Source organism: Battus philenor, unplaced genomic scaffold, assembly GCF_028537555.1.
Source record: "Battus philenor isolate CCGP_79_NKW_IND1 unplaced genomic scaffold, ilBatPhil1.0.hap1 SCAF_30, whole genome shotgun sequence".
Classification (NCBI taxonomy): Eukaryota; Metazoa; Arthropoda; class Insecta; order Lepidoptera; family Papilionidae; genus Battus; species Battus philenor.
The window spans coordinates 3,455,123-3,471,007 of NW_027181694.1; the positions used below are offsets into that span (position 1 = coordinate 3,455,123).

Below are 15,885 nucleotides of genomic sequence, written 5' to 3' on the forward strand. Positions count from 1 at the left end.
TACACGACTTTGATATAATGCAGTTCAATAAAAATAAATATACTTTTAGCACTAGTATTTTGTACTAGCACCTATTTTAATGTTTTGTATTTACAAACAGAATTTTCACTGTACAATAATTTCAATTTTTGTTTGTAATAAAAATGAAATGTTTTCCTTTTATTAATACTTAGTAATATTGATTTTATTAGTATTTCTTTTTCACGTTTTCTTCGGTAAAATATTTAGAGATTTTTCATGTAACACGACGCTTTAAATTTGTGGAACATATCCCCTAAACCATATGTATGTAGCTTGTATTGTAAGACTAAATTAAAAAAAAAAAAAAATTATATTTCATATGTAGAAATCCGAATTTCGAAAACGTTTCTTCTTATTATATTATTACAACGTTAATATTTTTTAAATTATTGTTTTTGAAATAGGCTAACATATATTATTAGACAAAAAATGAGCTATAGATTTACCTCTTAAATGATTTAACATATATTATTACCAAACGCTCTTTATAAATAGATGTGTATAAATATGTTACATTAGTTTATTTTTTCTGTTAAAATGCGACTGGTCAATAACATCTGGCAGTACAATGTCTGCTGGAACAGATAGTAAATAATAATTAATTTTAATATGTAGTAATCCTAATTTTGAAAATGCATTCAATACTTGTTTTTTGTTTTATTCTATTATCATTACTTTAAAATCATAATATGTCTGCAGGATGTAAAAAGATGATGTACGTTATGGTTCGAAAACTTCGTAATTATTTATGTTGCTATTTGATTAATATATTAGCCGCAAGTATAGTCAAAGGTGTCTAGTTTCTAAGCCTAAAATGAGTCGAGAATGTAGGTCGAACTGTACTATTTCGTAAACGAGCTGAATCTTAATTTTGAGCCGATATTTAATTACAGTTTCTTAAATACGTCCGAAACAGAACCGAGCCGACCTTCTCGCGTCTGCTGAACCGGTCAAACTAATGAATATTCATCGACATCTTGCATCTGCATCTAAATAACAATAAAAACACGCACGCTAGTGTCAAACACCGTGGTCTCACTCATTCGAATAAAATGATGATTCTTTCGTGTATGTCCATCATCTTAGGGAGACGACCGTGCGTATTATAGTGCTACCTAAACCGCTGTACCGCGCCTTAGGAAGGCGTACTGCTAAGGGGAAGGGGGGGGGGAGTATCGTGTACCGATTCGTCAATCCGCCATCTCCATCTGTCTCCTTTTTCTCCACGACCTTGCCAGGCTTTGGTTGTAGCACTATACCGTCCATTTGTATTTCTCATGTATATATTATAAACTTTACTTTTTTTGTAAGTGAAATAGGTCCCTCAAGCGTGGACTTCTAAACAAGACCATTTTCCAAAGTCCAAAAGCTTCGCGACGTCCACTGCTGGGTATAGACCTCCCACTAACAGCACCTCTCTCATTTCATAAGTTCTCGTAATGAGATCCAGACAAGCGTGTTTTTTCAATTGTAGCAGGTTCAAGAAGCTTATCGAATTGCCAAAATTTTCAAAAACTCAGAGACGAATAAAAGTTACGTAGCATTATGTTTACCAGATTAAAAGATGTACAGCTTTCTCCTCGGCATATCATAAGCGTCTTCAAAAGTTTTGTCATGAGAACACGGAGTATGCTTTGATACTTTATTGAGACAACACTAGCCTAATTCAACCGGGAAAATCCTGAAGATTCCATTCGGGGAAGTCCCCAGATAAAGGACACAAAAAAAACAATGCATTTATTTTATTCTGGGCATTTCAAACTAGTAAAAAAATTGTTACTTATCCTGGTGAAGGATTTTTAAAGGATAGTAAAACTTGGTTATAATTTGCGCTAAGTGTTTATTAAGTATTATCCCTGGTCCACACGTAATGGGTAGGTTCTCCAATAAGTGGATTGAATGTCAAGGTAGTGATCTTGTGAGGATGTCTATGGTTTGCTGTGGGCGTATATGGGTTTATATGACGATGATAATATCTTTGGATACGCCGGTGTCCACGCGACGTTTTCCTTCGCGGAAATAAAATCTGAAAACTGTTCTGAACACTTCGTGATCTGAACTGCACGCTTCAGCATTAATTATTGCCTGAGAAATCTAGGAAATTGCAATAATAATACGAACAGCAAGGAAATTAAAAATAATTGTTTTTCATGAAACACTTTTCTGGTTTGAGTAAAACATTCATTTCTATATATAATAAACAAAGTAAAGTGTTTTGAAAGCTACAACCACCTCACAAGGAATTGTAACGGAATCTTTATTAATTACGTGAGGGAATTTTCACATTGTCAACAATCAATCATTTATATTGATCACTTGTTTACCTCATAAAAAGGATGCCGGAAGAGCACAATGGCATCCATCAAACTAAAACTACGAGGGTTTCAAACGCATCCTGTTCAGGGAAGAGCTCACAAGGTTTTGCAAGTTTAAATAATTTTTTAATGACAATTTTAGAATTTGAGTTGCCTACAATTTACTATTGCTGACCTAGTTAGTGTACGTCGCTCTTTTTCTTATATTCATTAATATTCGTATGCACAGACCATATCATATGTATGTATGTATAAATATACATATGCATATATATTGTTTAAAATACGTAAATTCCTTTATTCTTCCAAATTATTTTCATTCTCTTTAAAGTAATCGCCGTCCGAAAAAGCACACTTATGCCAAACCTTTTTCCAGTTTTTAAAGGCCTTCAAGATCTTATTCGATTACATTTTTATCTCAATCGTGTCAAAACGTCCGCGCATTGGCTTTTTGAGTTTGCTGAATAGTCAGAAGTCACACAAAGCCAAAACAATCGAGCTTTTGACAAAAAAAGTCCTGAAGAAAGTTTGTAGTATGACATCGACCAATCGTGACTTGATGGGTTCGAGACACGAAGCTTACTTCAAAATCTTTTGGGCTGAACCAAATGATACTCCAACTTTTAGTAAACAGACGCTTGGCAAATAACATTTGCCAGGTCTACCAACCTATGAAAAAAAAATACCTGCCTTCCTAATGTCATAGAGTTTTAAATGACTATTTCACCTTACTTTTTGATCACAGTGCTATATATCTATCGTCTTAATTTTTTCTGAGGTAGTCTCTCATATTATAGATATGTCATGATAATCTATAATATATAAAATTCTCGTGTCACGGTGTTCGAACTTGAACTCCTCTGAAACGGCTTGACCGATTTTTACCAAATTTTATATGCGTATTTAGTAGGTCTGAGAATCGGCTACTATCTATTTTTCATATCCCTAAGTGATAAGGGTTGTTCACCCTTAAAAATTTTTTTTATTTTTTGACGAAATTTTTTGTTTTTATTTTTTTATGATACAACATACAAAAATACATACAACTCTAAATTTTCACCCCTCTACGATCAACCCTTATTTTTAAATTGAAAATAAAATTTTTTTTTTTGCAAAACAACGTTTGCGGGATCAGCTAGTTATTTATAAAATAAGAATGGAGCGTTTACCACGTAAACACCGACAAACAAACAAAAATGGATATTAATATTAAAACTTATTTATAGCTTGATTTTAATTTTATTTCCGTTCGTTAAAACCCATTCGCTATTTATCAATAAAAACAACTCTTATTTATAATTTTATAAAACACATTAAATATTTATTTTCAATTGTCAATATATTCCTGTCACATTTCTATAAAAGTTATCTATTTCCATTCGGACAGGTTTTTTGTAGTTTTTTTTTTCGTTTTTTATTACAACATTTATGAATATTTATTTGATAACTTTGATATACATGATGATTGGAAATTCGTATAAAACGTTAAAGTAGTTATTGTATATCTTATTTGCTGTAAATTAGTGTAACGTACACTATCCAGCATCCGAGTAGTGGCAGCCTAGCGATAGAGGGTTGAGAATGGCTATCGTAAGTAGCAGGTTCAATTCCTCACAGGCTGATATAGAATTAAAGCTTTGTGCATTAATTATATAGGATTGTCACTGCTCATATACGAGTTTCCAGAAGATAAAGTCCTCTCTCTGTGTTAATCGGTGTAACATAACTCCTGAGGATGCCCCATGGAGGGGTGAAACACGTGTTGAGTGATTTAACGGCGGTAGTTGTGTGATTCGCATTGTTTGCCGCATGCGCATTTATCAGCGGGCTGGCGGGGCGGTGCACTTTGTTGCACGACTACCACTGCATGTGCGGAAGTGGCTAAATAGTGGTTCTTTTCTTCCTGAAGATAGGCAGCACGGCTTTGCGCAGCGTAACACCATACTGCGATCATCAGCGCGTCTGCCAAGCGCGGTGATTTTGGTATATCTCTCCATAGATGGCTTTGGGGTAGGCATATGTCTTGCAGGCGAAACTATCCAAGAATCGATCAAAAGTTTCAGGAATAATAATTAGAGCTATGATAATGTAGTTAAAAAGCGTTTTAAAATTTTTGATTGCTGCGTATTAATATTAATTATTGTTTATTGTCTGTTAACTTTGTATAGACAAAAGTTATTCGCCTATCGCATTTCAATAAAAAACAAAATAATGTAACATGTCGTAGTGATCACTTTATATATAGATATTGGAAATAGATGTAAAAGTTTTAAAGTGGTTAATATGTAAGCTATTTGATGACATACATTAATCAAACTGTATGAAAACGCTATTACTAACTTTTGAATTGCAATTTTCCATTATATATATATATATATATATATATATATATATATATATATATATATATATATATATATATATATATATATATTATTAAAAATTAGAAGAATCCCAGTAGAGTAGCACAATTTGTCCCACTAAAATCAGATCGTGTTAAACCTACGAGTTTTCAAAACACATCCTGATCTGAGAATACACTACAAAGCACTCAGTTGAGTCCATTATTAATGTTTAATTTCATAATACTAACTTAATATAACTTATACAGAACACATACTATGTGTTACTATTTATGAAGCCAAATTTTAAGACAGCAGCGCAGTAGAATGCTCTCCGATCTTTTTTTATTAACGTAAATGTAGCGGAAAAATTTTACGATAGGCATATTTATTTTGTTTTATTAATCTTCACGTGTTGATTATAAATTCGTGTATTTGACATTAGCGGTGAGGCAAAAACCAAGGGCTATCCATGTGCTATTTTTGAATTGATTATAAATTTAAAAATGCTAATGATGCGAATTTTTTATCTATGTTGACACACAGATAAAATAGTTTTTTTTTTAGATGTTTCGATCGAATAAAGATGTGTGAATTTTTTTTGTTTTTTTAAGAATTCGATTACTAAAGTAATATTGTTATGAGACAGTAAACAAGATATTAAATATTCGAAAAATGACTTCAAGAATACAGTCGTGTACGTTCTCATATAAATGATTTAGTTTGGTTACGGTTTCATGATCAGATCCAGTGTCCATTTAAACCTGAATTATATTTTTGAGATAACGTAAAAAAACTATGTACCGTATTTATATGTCATAATATATGAAAAGTTATATATGAATCATTTTAAAGTAAAAACAAAATGTAATTCGGCAGAGCGAGACAAGACATCAGGGAATATTTTTCGCAAAATCCTTCGTAGCAAAAAGAATGCATTATTTAAATAAAATGTTCCAATTTGATGTTATGTATTGTAATCAATCAAATACAAATTTACTCCTCACCTCTTCGCAAACAGAAGAAACGTTATGTATGTTTATGTTTTATCTTCTTCGAAAAGTAAATTTAAATTTAACACATTAATATTTTAATTTTTTTGTAGTGTTTGATAAATTGAAGTAAAAAACACAACACTCTTAACAATACCACACTTATAAAGCTAAACACTTAAATAAATTAATATCAATAAACGTACCTAAAACCCACTATCAAATGTCCTCGATCACAAAAAACACGGCACAAAGAAAAACGATGAAAAAAATAAATCGCGTAATAACAGAGCGGCGTAAGAGACGACCGTACGCGACGGCGGCTGGGTCCAAACTGGCGTTGTCGGTCAGTCGCGCAGGTGCCTTAATGCGCGTACGCAGGAGTTCGCAAGCTTTGTTTGTAGAGGACCGCAAAGTTTTACGGACCACAGAGTATCATAACAAACGTATATCTTTAATATTTAGTTTAACAAGGTGAAATAAAAAAATTAATTGTCTAAGCCGAGGCTTCTAAGGGAGCTTTAGATCACTGCTCTGTTCAATTTGGTGTAGCTGTTACTATTTGAAAAGAAGAAAGATAATTTGGTACTGGGTAATTATTTTTTATAAATCCTCCTACACTGTGCTTACCGCTCCATGGTCTCCATTTCAAAACCTTAAGGCTCCAGCGGCCATCTATTATCCGCGCTATGTGTGCTTCCTCATCGCGCAGGTTCTTGCCTGTGTGTATTTTCTTTCGTTCATCTATGGTTCTCTTCATTGCAAAGAAAATTTTTGATGTTTTATAAGCAACAAAAATAAAAGAATTTTTGCTGCTCTTATTATGAAAAGACACTTCGCTACGTGTGTATATTTTGTTTTTATGTATACGATCAACCAGAAAGCTTTATTTAATTTTTTGATCAAGTTGTTTGTTTTTGAAAGTGAACTACTTCTCATGATGTGACATTTCATTCAACGATGTAGGTTCTTTTTTTTTTAAATGCCCCCACTATTGAACCTCTCGTGCAACCCCTGCCTTGGGTTCACGGGGACATTGTTTTACTAAATATTTTATTCACTCTATTTTATTCATTTTTTTATTATTATTTCCTAACTCTTCTTTTGTCTGTCTTGATATCTCCCACTCGTTTCTTATTTTGCTTCACATAATCTTTCATTCCTTTATCTGTCATGCATCGCATCTTTTCTTTACCATTTCCTCCTGGACTGCTTTTTTTTACAAATTTTTAATTTCTTTAATTCTTACATATAATTTCTATATTACAATTTTTTATCACTTATTTTGTATCACAGCTATTTTTCTTAATCCTTCAAAAGATTAAATAATTTAGAAAAGAAAAAAAAAAGATGTTACTTCAGTTCAGAATGGACCTAGTCTTGATCTTTTTTAAACGGAATACATGCTTGTTTATCTTTATCAAAGACATTGCCAAGAAGTTCTTATGACATTCCAATCTTTGTTTAAAAGCCTTACGGGTCTTTTCAATCAGTTTGGAGACAGTTGGCATTTCTGAATGTTCTTGTACGTGGAATTTCTTATAAACCATGGAGCTCTACTTCGTAACGTGTGAATATTTTTAAATCGATAATAGCGTCTGTTATGGTATACCATTCCATTGATACCTTTGCTACGGCCCTTATAGTGGAAAAAAAATAATGTATAAGTATAATAATAATATATTTCCACCTCACAATTTGCATATTGGTAAACAGTATATCTCCTTTTCTTTTAGCCAACGAATGAATTTAGTTACAACCAAAGAGAAGCAAAACAAATCATCAATGCATCCGAACAATATAACTATTATTAGTAAGTGTTTCTCTGTGTATCTTTATAATGTTAGGAAGTGTGTTATTATTAAATAAATATTTAGTTTTAATGCTGAACGAAGCTCATATATGTACGACCCGATGATAAAGATCACGAAAATTTAGCTTATGTATATCGTATTAGTGCATGTGTAAAGGAGGCCGGCTTTCTTGTTGTGAGTTGCAGTTCTCGTTCATCGGTCAGACTCCACACCCTTAACCAAATTAAAAAAAAATTAATGTAGGTATGGAGTCATCAATAAAGAGGTGCTTCTTAATAATAAGTTTTAAAAGAAAAAATATTAGAAGATTTGATCAATATATCACTTAACGGGCCGCAGTTTAACAGCTCTTGAACTAAGCCTGTTGCGAACAAGTAATTTGTCATTTTCCAATTATTTGTCCACGTTACGTTTTCACTATCATTGTTCCGGCCAGGGTTGGTTATCTCGCCGCTGTCACGACTGTGGTATGTGGGTGATGGGGCACGGCTGTAACGTGATGGTTTTGCAACCCGTCGACTCAAACGTTCAGTTATATATCACCCATTGTCAGCGGTGGATGTTTCTTAATCTGTATAATAGCTACCGATAAGCAACAACGTATAAAAAGCATCTTTCATTTTTTACGATAGGCTTTATAAGAATGCTCAGGGTCACATAGAGAGAAATGAAGAGGGCTATGCTTGAAGATCGATTCAGATATGAGATGCGCTGAAGAACCAAGGGTACCGATGTAGCTTGAAGAATTTGGTGTCTAAGTCGCAGTAGGGAGGGTCATCGCTCATGCATCTGACGGCTGTTGAGGGCGAGATGTTCTCGAGTGGCGACCCCTATTAGGTTGACCAACAACATAGTCACAATAGCAAGGAGTCAATCAACTGGGTAATTTTAGCGAAAGCCGAAGGCTTGCAGTGGCCCAGTTGACATGAAAACGATATTTTACTTTTTCTTCTTCACTTGTATCATATTTTCTACATATAGCTAGAAATGAATCTATATATCTTTGAATAGTATCTTTCCTGATAAAGATACTAATATATAAAAACTATTGATCACTGGAAAAGTAGATCCGTTTAAAAATTATGAAACGAGAATGCTGTATATTCTATAATACTAGTTTTATTATTAAAAGTTCTGGATATACCCATATTGAACTTATTACCTGCCAACAGGCAAATGACTCATATTTACGTCTTGTTCGTAAAACAAAATTGATTATTTACATACAATAAGACACAATAAATCGTGAATGTGTTTTGAAATACAACAGGAAAAGATCAGTTTGGAAAGGAAGACCAGCTTCACGGACGATTATACTCATGCTTATTTTTAATACATCATTTATTAGACCAGATATCATAGAAAAGACTACAAAAGAAATGTATGTATGTATGCTTAGTAAATTGTAAAAAGAACACACGGCATAAGGCGAAGGAAAGTGGTTTAGGGTGTTCGAACACGATTGGGTTAAATAGAAAGACTACATTACTGAGCAGTGGTAGACAGAAGACAGATAAAGGTCGACAGTCGAGCGATAGTAGGTCGCGGGTTCGATGCCCTGGATACTATCTCATTTAATTCACACTTTGTGCCTGTACCTTAATTATATAGGACTGTCCTTTGTAGGTCTGTCCCAGATAGGCCTATCCATTTCCAATAGGATCAGAAATCTGTTTTTCCAGCTTCTGATTAATTTGAAATCTCTGTGTGTAATTTAATGTCCAGCAGTTGTAGTCTTGCAAGAGAGACTTGCAATTTTAGGTTCCAGGATACAATCTTATTTTATTGTGTGAGATAACATTAATTTATAATCTAATATATAAAATTCTCGAGTCACGGTGTTCGAACTTGAACTCCTCCTAAACGGCTTGACCGACTTTTACCAAATTTTATATGCGTATTCAGTAGATCTGAGAATCGGCTACTATATATCTATTTTTCATACCCCTAAGTGATAAGTGTGGTCCACCCCTAAATTATTATTTTTTATTTTTTAGACAATTTTATTGGTTTTTATTTTATTATGATACAGCATACAAAAATACATACAACCTTAAATTTTTACCCCTCTACGATCAACCCTTATCTTACATTTGTTAATTATAAACTTTAATTTTTTTTGCAAAACAACGTTTGCGGGATCAGCTAGTATAATATATAAATTTTAATTTGCACATCAATTATTTAGGATTGTCCTTGCTTACAAACAAGTTTCCAGAGGATGTGCAGCAGAGTCCTTTGCGTGCAATAATATCACATTGCGATCGTCAATCCTCCTGCTAAGCGTGGCCATTGATGGATATCCTTTTATAGATATCTTTGGAGAAGGCGTATGCCTTGCAGTGGGTGTCTATGGATTTAAACGACTGGCTACAATCCCTTCTATCTGCAGCTTGATTGAATCTGAAATCAACGAGCTAGTAGAACTCGCTATAATTTATATACGGAGAAGCCATATATATAGCTTGCAGTGGGTGTCTATGGATTTAAACCACTGGCTATAATCCTTTCTGTCTGCAGCTTGATTGAATCCAAAATTCAAGAGCTAGTAGAACTCGCTGGAATTTATATACGGAAAAACCAACCTCTTGGTATAAATAGAAGAAAGAGAGAGTAATAAAATATGTTACCAACGAATATTAAGTTATTCTAGTCATATTGCAAATCAGATGACTTCAACAAATTACTGGTTGTAGGGAAATAAGACAGTAAAACACCATGTTGACCAGAGTTCCCCAAACTTTTTTGTGTCATAGACCCCTTGCCATGTTTTTCTGTGTTAAGTAGACACCCTACTTACCTGATATTGATTTCCTGTAAATTTCTAACTGTAGTGAAGTTTAGTGTAAAAACTTAAAGTAAAAACACATGTTAATTTATACATTTATTAATTGAATTTAAATTAAAACTACTCAAAATAAAATTTTGCATATGTTATGTAAAATATACGTAACATTAAATAAACATAAAATAAATTATAAATAAAATAACATAAGCAATAAGTCAATATTTTTAGTGAGAAGGATGAAACTGATGTTTTAATAATAAATTATCAACATTTGGCGTCAATTTTGTAAGGTTTAATCTTAAATCTCAATTTACAAGTTCAAAATGTATTGCGACCACAAAGCGAATACCAACATCCTACAACTTACACAATTTTGTAAACATATATAATAATTTTTTTACTTCATAGGTACTTTTATAAATAATGTAAATGTTTTGGTATTATAAGATATTATGATGTAAGTAAATAGGTACTATCAGTGTATGTGTTGAGATTCACTATCGTGGACCCCCATTTTCATTTCATGGACCCCCAAATTTTTTTTCGCTGACGTAGACCCCTTGCAGGTTGTCATAGACCCCTAGGGGTCGATATAGACCACTTTGGGAATCACTGATGTAGACGATCATCTATTCCAGTGCTATTCAACCGATGTGCCACGGCACACTGGTGTGTAAGTCGAATACAAGTGTCCCGCGGTAAAAATTAATAAATTGAAATTTTACAATTTTTCATTATACATGTTTTGTATTTGAGACATAGCCGCACGCCACGTTCACTCGTTTCTCGAATTAAACTTTCTGTGTGCTGTTTCTGTCTGCGCGCCGTTCTAGAAAAGATTTTAGCGCGCCGTAGATGGGAAAAAGTTTGCGGAGCACTGGTCTATTCGATGGTATGATCAAGTCAGTATCTGGATTTCTTATCACTACTGCCCTGAGGAAAGCAGACAATAAGAGGGCATGGAAATAGTTCGTCATCGAATAAATGATTTTTATATTATAAATGAACAATGACCTTAGGGTCCCTTAAGAGGACCCGAAACTAATAGTTTTTCTTATTAATTCTAATTTGTATCACTAATTTTTTTTTTATAAAATTTTTTTTTCGCTTTTACTAAATGCAGACAGTTGGGAGAGGGTTGCCGCTATTTGATACGAATCTTTCTTCTCCCAGCTGCGAGCCACAACAGCGTTTTAATTTTTTTTTAAATTCTTACACAATTTTCTCTTATGGATAAATACAGCTAAAATTTATACATATTACATTATACACAATACAGTTTGAAAGTTTTACTCAATTATATATTAGTTGGTACATTATTTCATTTCAAGTCGCTGCCAAAGCACTACAGACCGTTAAATGCCTTGAGATTTTGGACAATGTACCAGGCCAACTCATCAAGAGATTCTGCTGTAGATTTTTTCTTAAGAAGGTCCGGTAAGTTGAACGGAGGTATATTAAGGTTTTCACATAAGGTCACGTGGTTACGTCTTTTGGATGCGAATCGGGAGCGGTGTCTGAGTAAGTGATCAAAAGTCTGTACTGTGGAGTCGTCACATGGGCAAGTCTCGTTATCGATTATTTTAAAACGGTGTAAGTACTGCTTGCAGTACCCGTGCCCGCTTAGTAGTGGTGTGAGATGGACAGATGTCTTGATGAGTTTTCGCAGTTTGTTTATGTCGGTGCGAAGCTAATAGTAAGTTGGAAATTTTAGAGATAGCTAATCTCGTGTTCTATAAATTAAATATGCATAAAACGAACGCCAACATCAATCTATGGTTGTGTGTGTGTGTGTCTTAAGGTTGAAATCCTTTCCACCCACACTAAGCCTTTGATAATTTTTTTATAATGAGAACAGCCAAGGAGTAGAACAACCTATCGACATTTTTGTTTCCAGCCAACTATAACTTTTTTTTTTAATTCCCTTGACTTTAAATCTATGACAAGGACTTTTGTTTCAAATAATTTTAGTAAGCGTTATCTTCTGTCATCCTTTACCAGTTCTTTTGTTATATCTTCATTTATTCGTCCACACATTTCCTCTTCCTCCGCCGCATTCTTTTAGTATCACAACTTAGTTAACAATTTTCGATTATTGTCTGGTTTCTACTCCTTATTCTATATTTCGTTTTAACTCGGCTAATTTTTGTTTATTTTTTTAAATCATTATTATTTTTATCCATTACTTTCTTTATTATTTTACAACAATATTTAAAAAAAATTGTAGCGGCCAACAACAATTTAGGAGTTTTCAAGACGAGAGTAAATGTACATCATCTAGGCAAGCATGTTCCATTGCGAGGTCTACGCAATAGCTCGACAGAGGTCAAATGCTTCCCTTATAAACGATAAAAAAAGGCACCTTAGGACCACCTTGGAGACGTTAAATTCGTCGGAGACTTGATACAGACAACATTCAACAGGTTTTATTGGAAATCTATATATATCTATATCTATAGCGAGAGCTATGTCCAGCTGTGTACGTTCAAAGGCTGAAATGATGATGAAGACTAGCACGCGATCGGTGAAAGGGTATTTTCTTTCACCGTGTGTAAAATCCCAGGATTTGGACCCACCACCTGCGATTGAAAGTTACTCTCTTTATTTATTTAATGGAATCAGGCGTCACCTCGCGGAAGTCCATCCTAAGTAAGCATCGATGTTACACCGATTAGCGGCTCTGTGTTTGGCACTAATCGAAGTAACATAGCTCCTGAAGATGCCCCGTGGAGGGGTGAAACACGTGTTGAGTGATTTGGTGGTAGCAGTTGTGTGATTCGCATTGTTTGCCGCATGCGCATTTATCAGCGGGCTGGCGCGCGGTGCATTTCATTGCACGACTACCACTGCATGTGCGGAAGTGGCTAAATATTAGTTACTCTCTTTAACCACTACTATCATTACGTGTTATTCACGTCCTCGAAAAACTTACGCTTTGTCCCTGTGAAAAGCTCGGTCACTGCGTGAAAACCATGAATACTCGGAAAAGTTTTGTCATTCGTGACAGGAAGGCGGCAATTGTTTTGCGGAGTCGCGTGCGTGCACACCCTTGGCAGGGGGTGCAAGTTATAAGCGGACGTACTCTTTTGACCGCTTCCTAATCGCTTGCGTAATAAGTATGCATAATTTTTCCTCCCGTTATATTCCTCTCGTTCACCCAAATGGCAATAAAATATTATATGTTTTAACGTATTGATGGAATTTTCTAATAAAAACAGAATTTATTCAAAGACTTGTACGTTCAACGTTTATTCGGTCAAATTCCTCGATTAGCTAAAATGTTTTGACTACTAATTATCTGATTAAGATAAGGTACGGGAAACTCAAATTTTCTACTCCGGTAATCGTAGATTAATTGCAAGTTAAAATCAACTTTGCATTCAAGCATTATACTTAACCGAAGTATGTTAAACAATAATTAACACGAGATCGAGCGTTAATTAAAATCGATTAGCCTTTCCGTATTGTGCGTGTTTTTTTTTTTATTAATTTTGACGCTTTGAAACTGTTTACAATTTCATTAAATTAAAACCTTTAATGTTTTTTCATAGCCTAAATGGACAGACGCTGGATGCAGGCCGCTCCCAGCCGGTTCTGTCAGAAATCTATGGAATATGTAATAAACCTCCGTCTAGTAGTGAGTTGTGTGAGTGATGATGATGAGTCTAAAGTATTGACTATTTCGACCTTCATGTAATGCAGTATAATTGCCAGTTAATCATTTTTACCGTAATATACATTTTTGAATTATTGTTCGTACAATCGCTTCCGCTTATGTCTTGCACTGTCGACCGCGGAGGCATCAAAGAACGCCGCCGGGCCGTGTGGACGTGCAGCGTGAGGCGATATCGTGATAACCCTACTCGCTTAGCCGAATGAGTAATGCTTTCTATGTGTTGGTACTTGTAGGATTTACTGGAGGTATAACATGGGGTTTCTTTAGGGCAATTATACTCCATTCGTCTATTCATATTATAGGTCCGTCATTATATATTTAAATGTTTTCGTAAATCAATAACCAGTTGTCTTGCACACACTCGGCAAATGCGTTTGACGCTCCCTCTACCCCTTCGACAGGTTGAATTTCGTAAAATCAGTTGTTACATGTCAGGTGTTACACGTTGCTAACTTCTATTCGACAAAAGGAATATTTGTTATGTACATCATTTTAAATTATTATACTAGAAATAAATGGAAACGGTTAAAGACCCGATTCAGCTAAAGTACTCCGGAGAGAAGAAGCAGAAATATTGATAATTGAATGTAAGACAAAGACATAGATATAGGCATATCATTTAATTAAAATTTTGAAGCGATGACATCCGGATCCGCGAAGTGGTCCCTTACGATGGACCTCTTAAAAAGGCTCAAGATCACTCAGAAAGTAATGGAAAGGGTTAAAAAGATCTCATATAAATCTTAAATAATTTATATAAAAAATACAGCTGGATCATTAAATAGTTGATGTTTGAATAAAAATAAATAAATACTTCACGCAGCAATGTCATCTGATCAACATAAGGGGAACAAGAATAAACCAAAAAAAAATTATGGTTTTAATAGTAAGTTACAATATGATTACAAATTTAGTTAAACAGATGTAATTTTAGGAATACAAGGAGATTAGGAAGAGCGATGTGTTTATGGTAAGTTTCTGATTACACGGTGTAAATTGTGCTTTGGTTTTAACTTGAATGGACAAATTTGTTCAGCGGTCGGTGTCAGTGACCTGCGATCCTGTTCGTTAATTGCAATCTTAAGTGTCGATTTATCTCGAGCCACCGAACGCCCGCCATTCGGGCGATGCATTTTTGCGGTGCCCGCTAAAAGACCGTATGTGACAAAATTAAGACGGTCCATGCATTCCGTGAAATGTATCATTTTGGTATATTCAATACAACATTCTTGTGTGATATTTGAGCAATTTTAATGCACATATACCACTGTGATCAAAAAGTACGGACGGTAATTTTTTTTCTTAGGATTAATCCTGTAATAGGATTAAGTCTATAACATTTGCAAAGTGTCTGTTTATCACAAAATGCAATATCCTTTGACTTAACTCTAAACGTTTTGAAAGACGTTTCGTGTTTTAAACATGTCAAGTCTTGTCGATGACATACTGCATTTTCTTCGCGTTTTTTTTTTCCCCAAAAACTTGACTCATATCGTTTCACAGCCACCGTATTCGCCTGATTTGGCTCCATGCAACTTCGGACTATTTAGACAACTCAAAAGTCCAATGCGAGTAAGCCGTGTTGAAAAAGGAACCGAAGAAGGTCTTTGATGTTTCGAGAACTGGAAAAAGCGTCCGCAAAAGAGCGTATTTTCAGACGGAGATTACTTTGAAGGGGATAAAATTGATTTGTGAGAATAAATAAAGAATTTAGATTTTATGAACAAATTCACATTACTTTTTATCACAGTATTACGACAAGCGCAGTTCTCTTTAGGTACTTTACATTTAGTTGCGATTGAGATGTTATTAAACAGTATGTCTAGAAATAATTAAGTGGCAGAGAGCGAGGTACACCTCTCGTGAAACCGGCGGCCATTGATCCTGAAAGTGTCCTGTATCCAACTTTCGATGTCTTCAAAAAGATCATCTGTTCA

General features: G+C 34.3%; 2 protein-coding genes across 2 annotated transcripts in view; one reads left to right on the forward strand and one right to left on the reverse strand.

The window, feature by feature from the left end:
• The window catches only part of LOC137927223 (uncharacterized), an 86,047-nt gene extending 80,196 nt beyond the window's left edge, over positions 1-5,851 (reverse strand). Inside the window, exon 1 of the mRNA XM_068771003.1 lies at positions 5,686-5,851. The gene's annotated coding sequence lies outside the window, so the exon portion shown is untranslated. The remainder of the gene's footprint in view (positions 1-5,685) is intronic.
• The window catches only part of PAPLA1 (Phosphatidic Acid Phospholipase A1), a 161,119-nt gene that overhangs the window by 85,816 nt on the left and 59,418 nt on the right, over positions 1-15,885 (forward strand). The gene's annotated exons all lie outside the window — the stretch shown is intronic.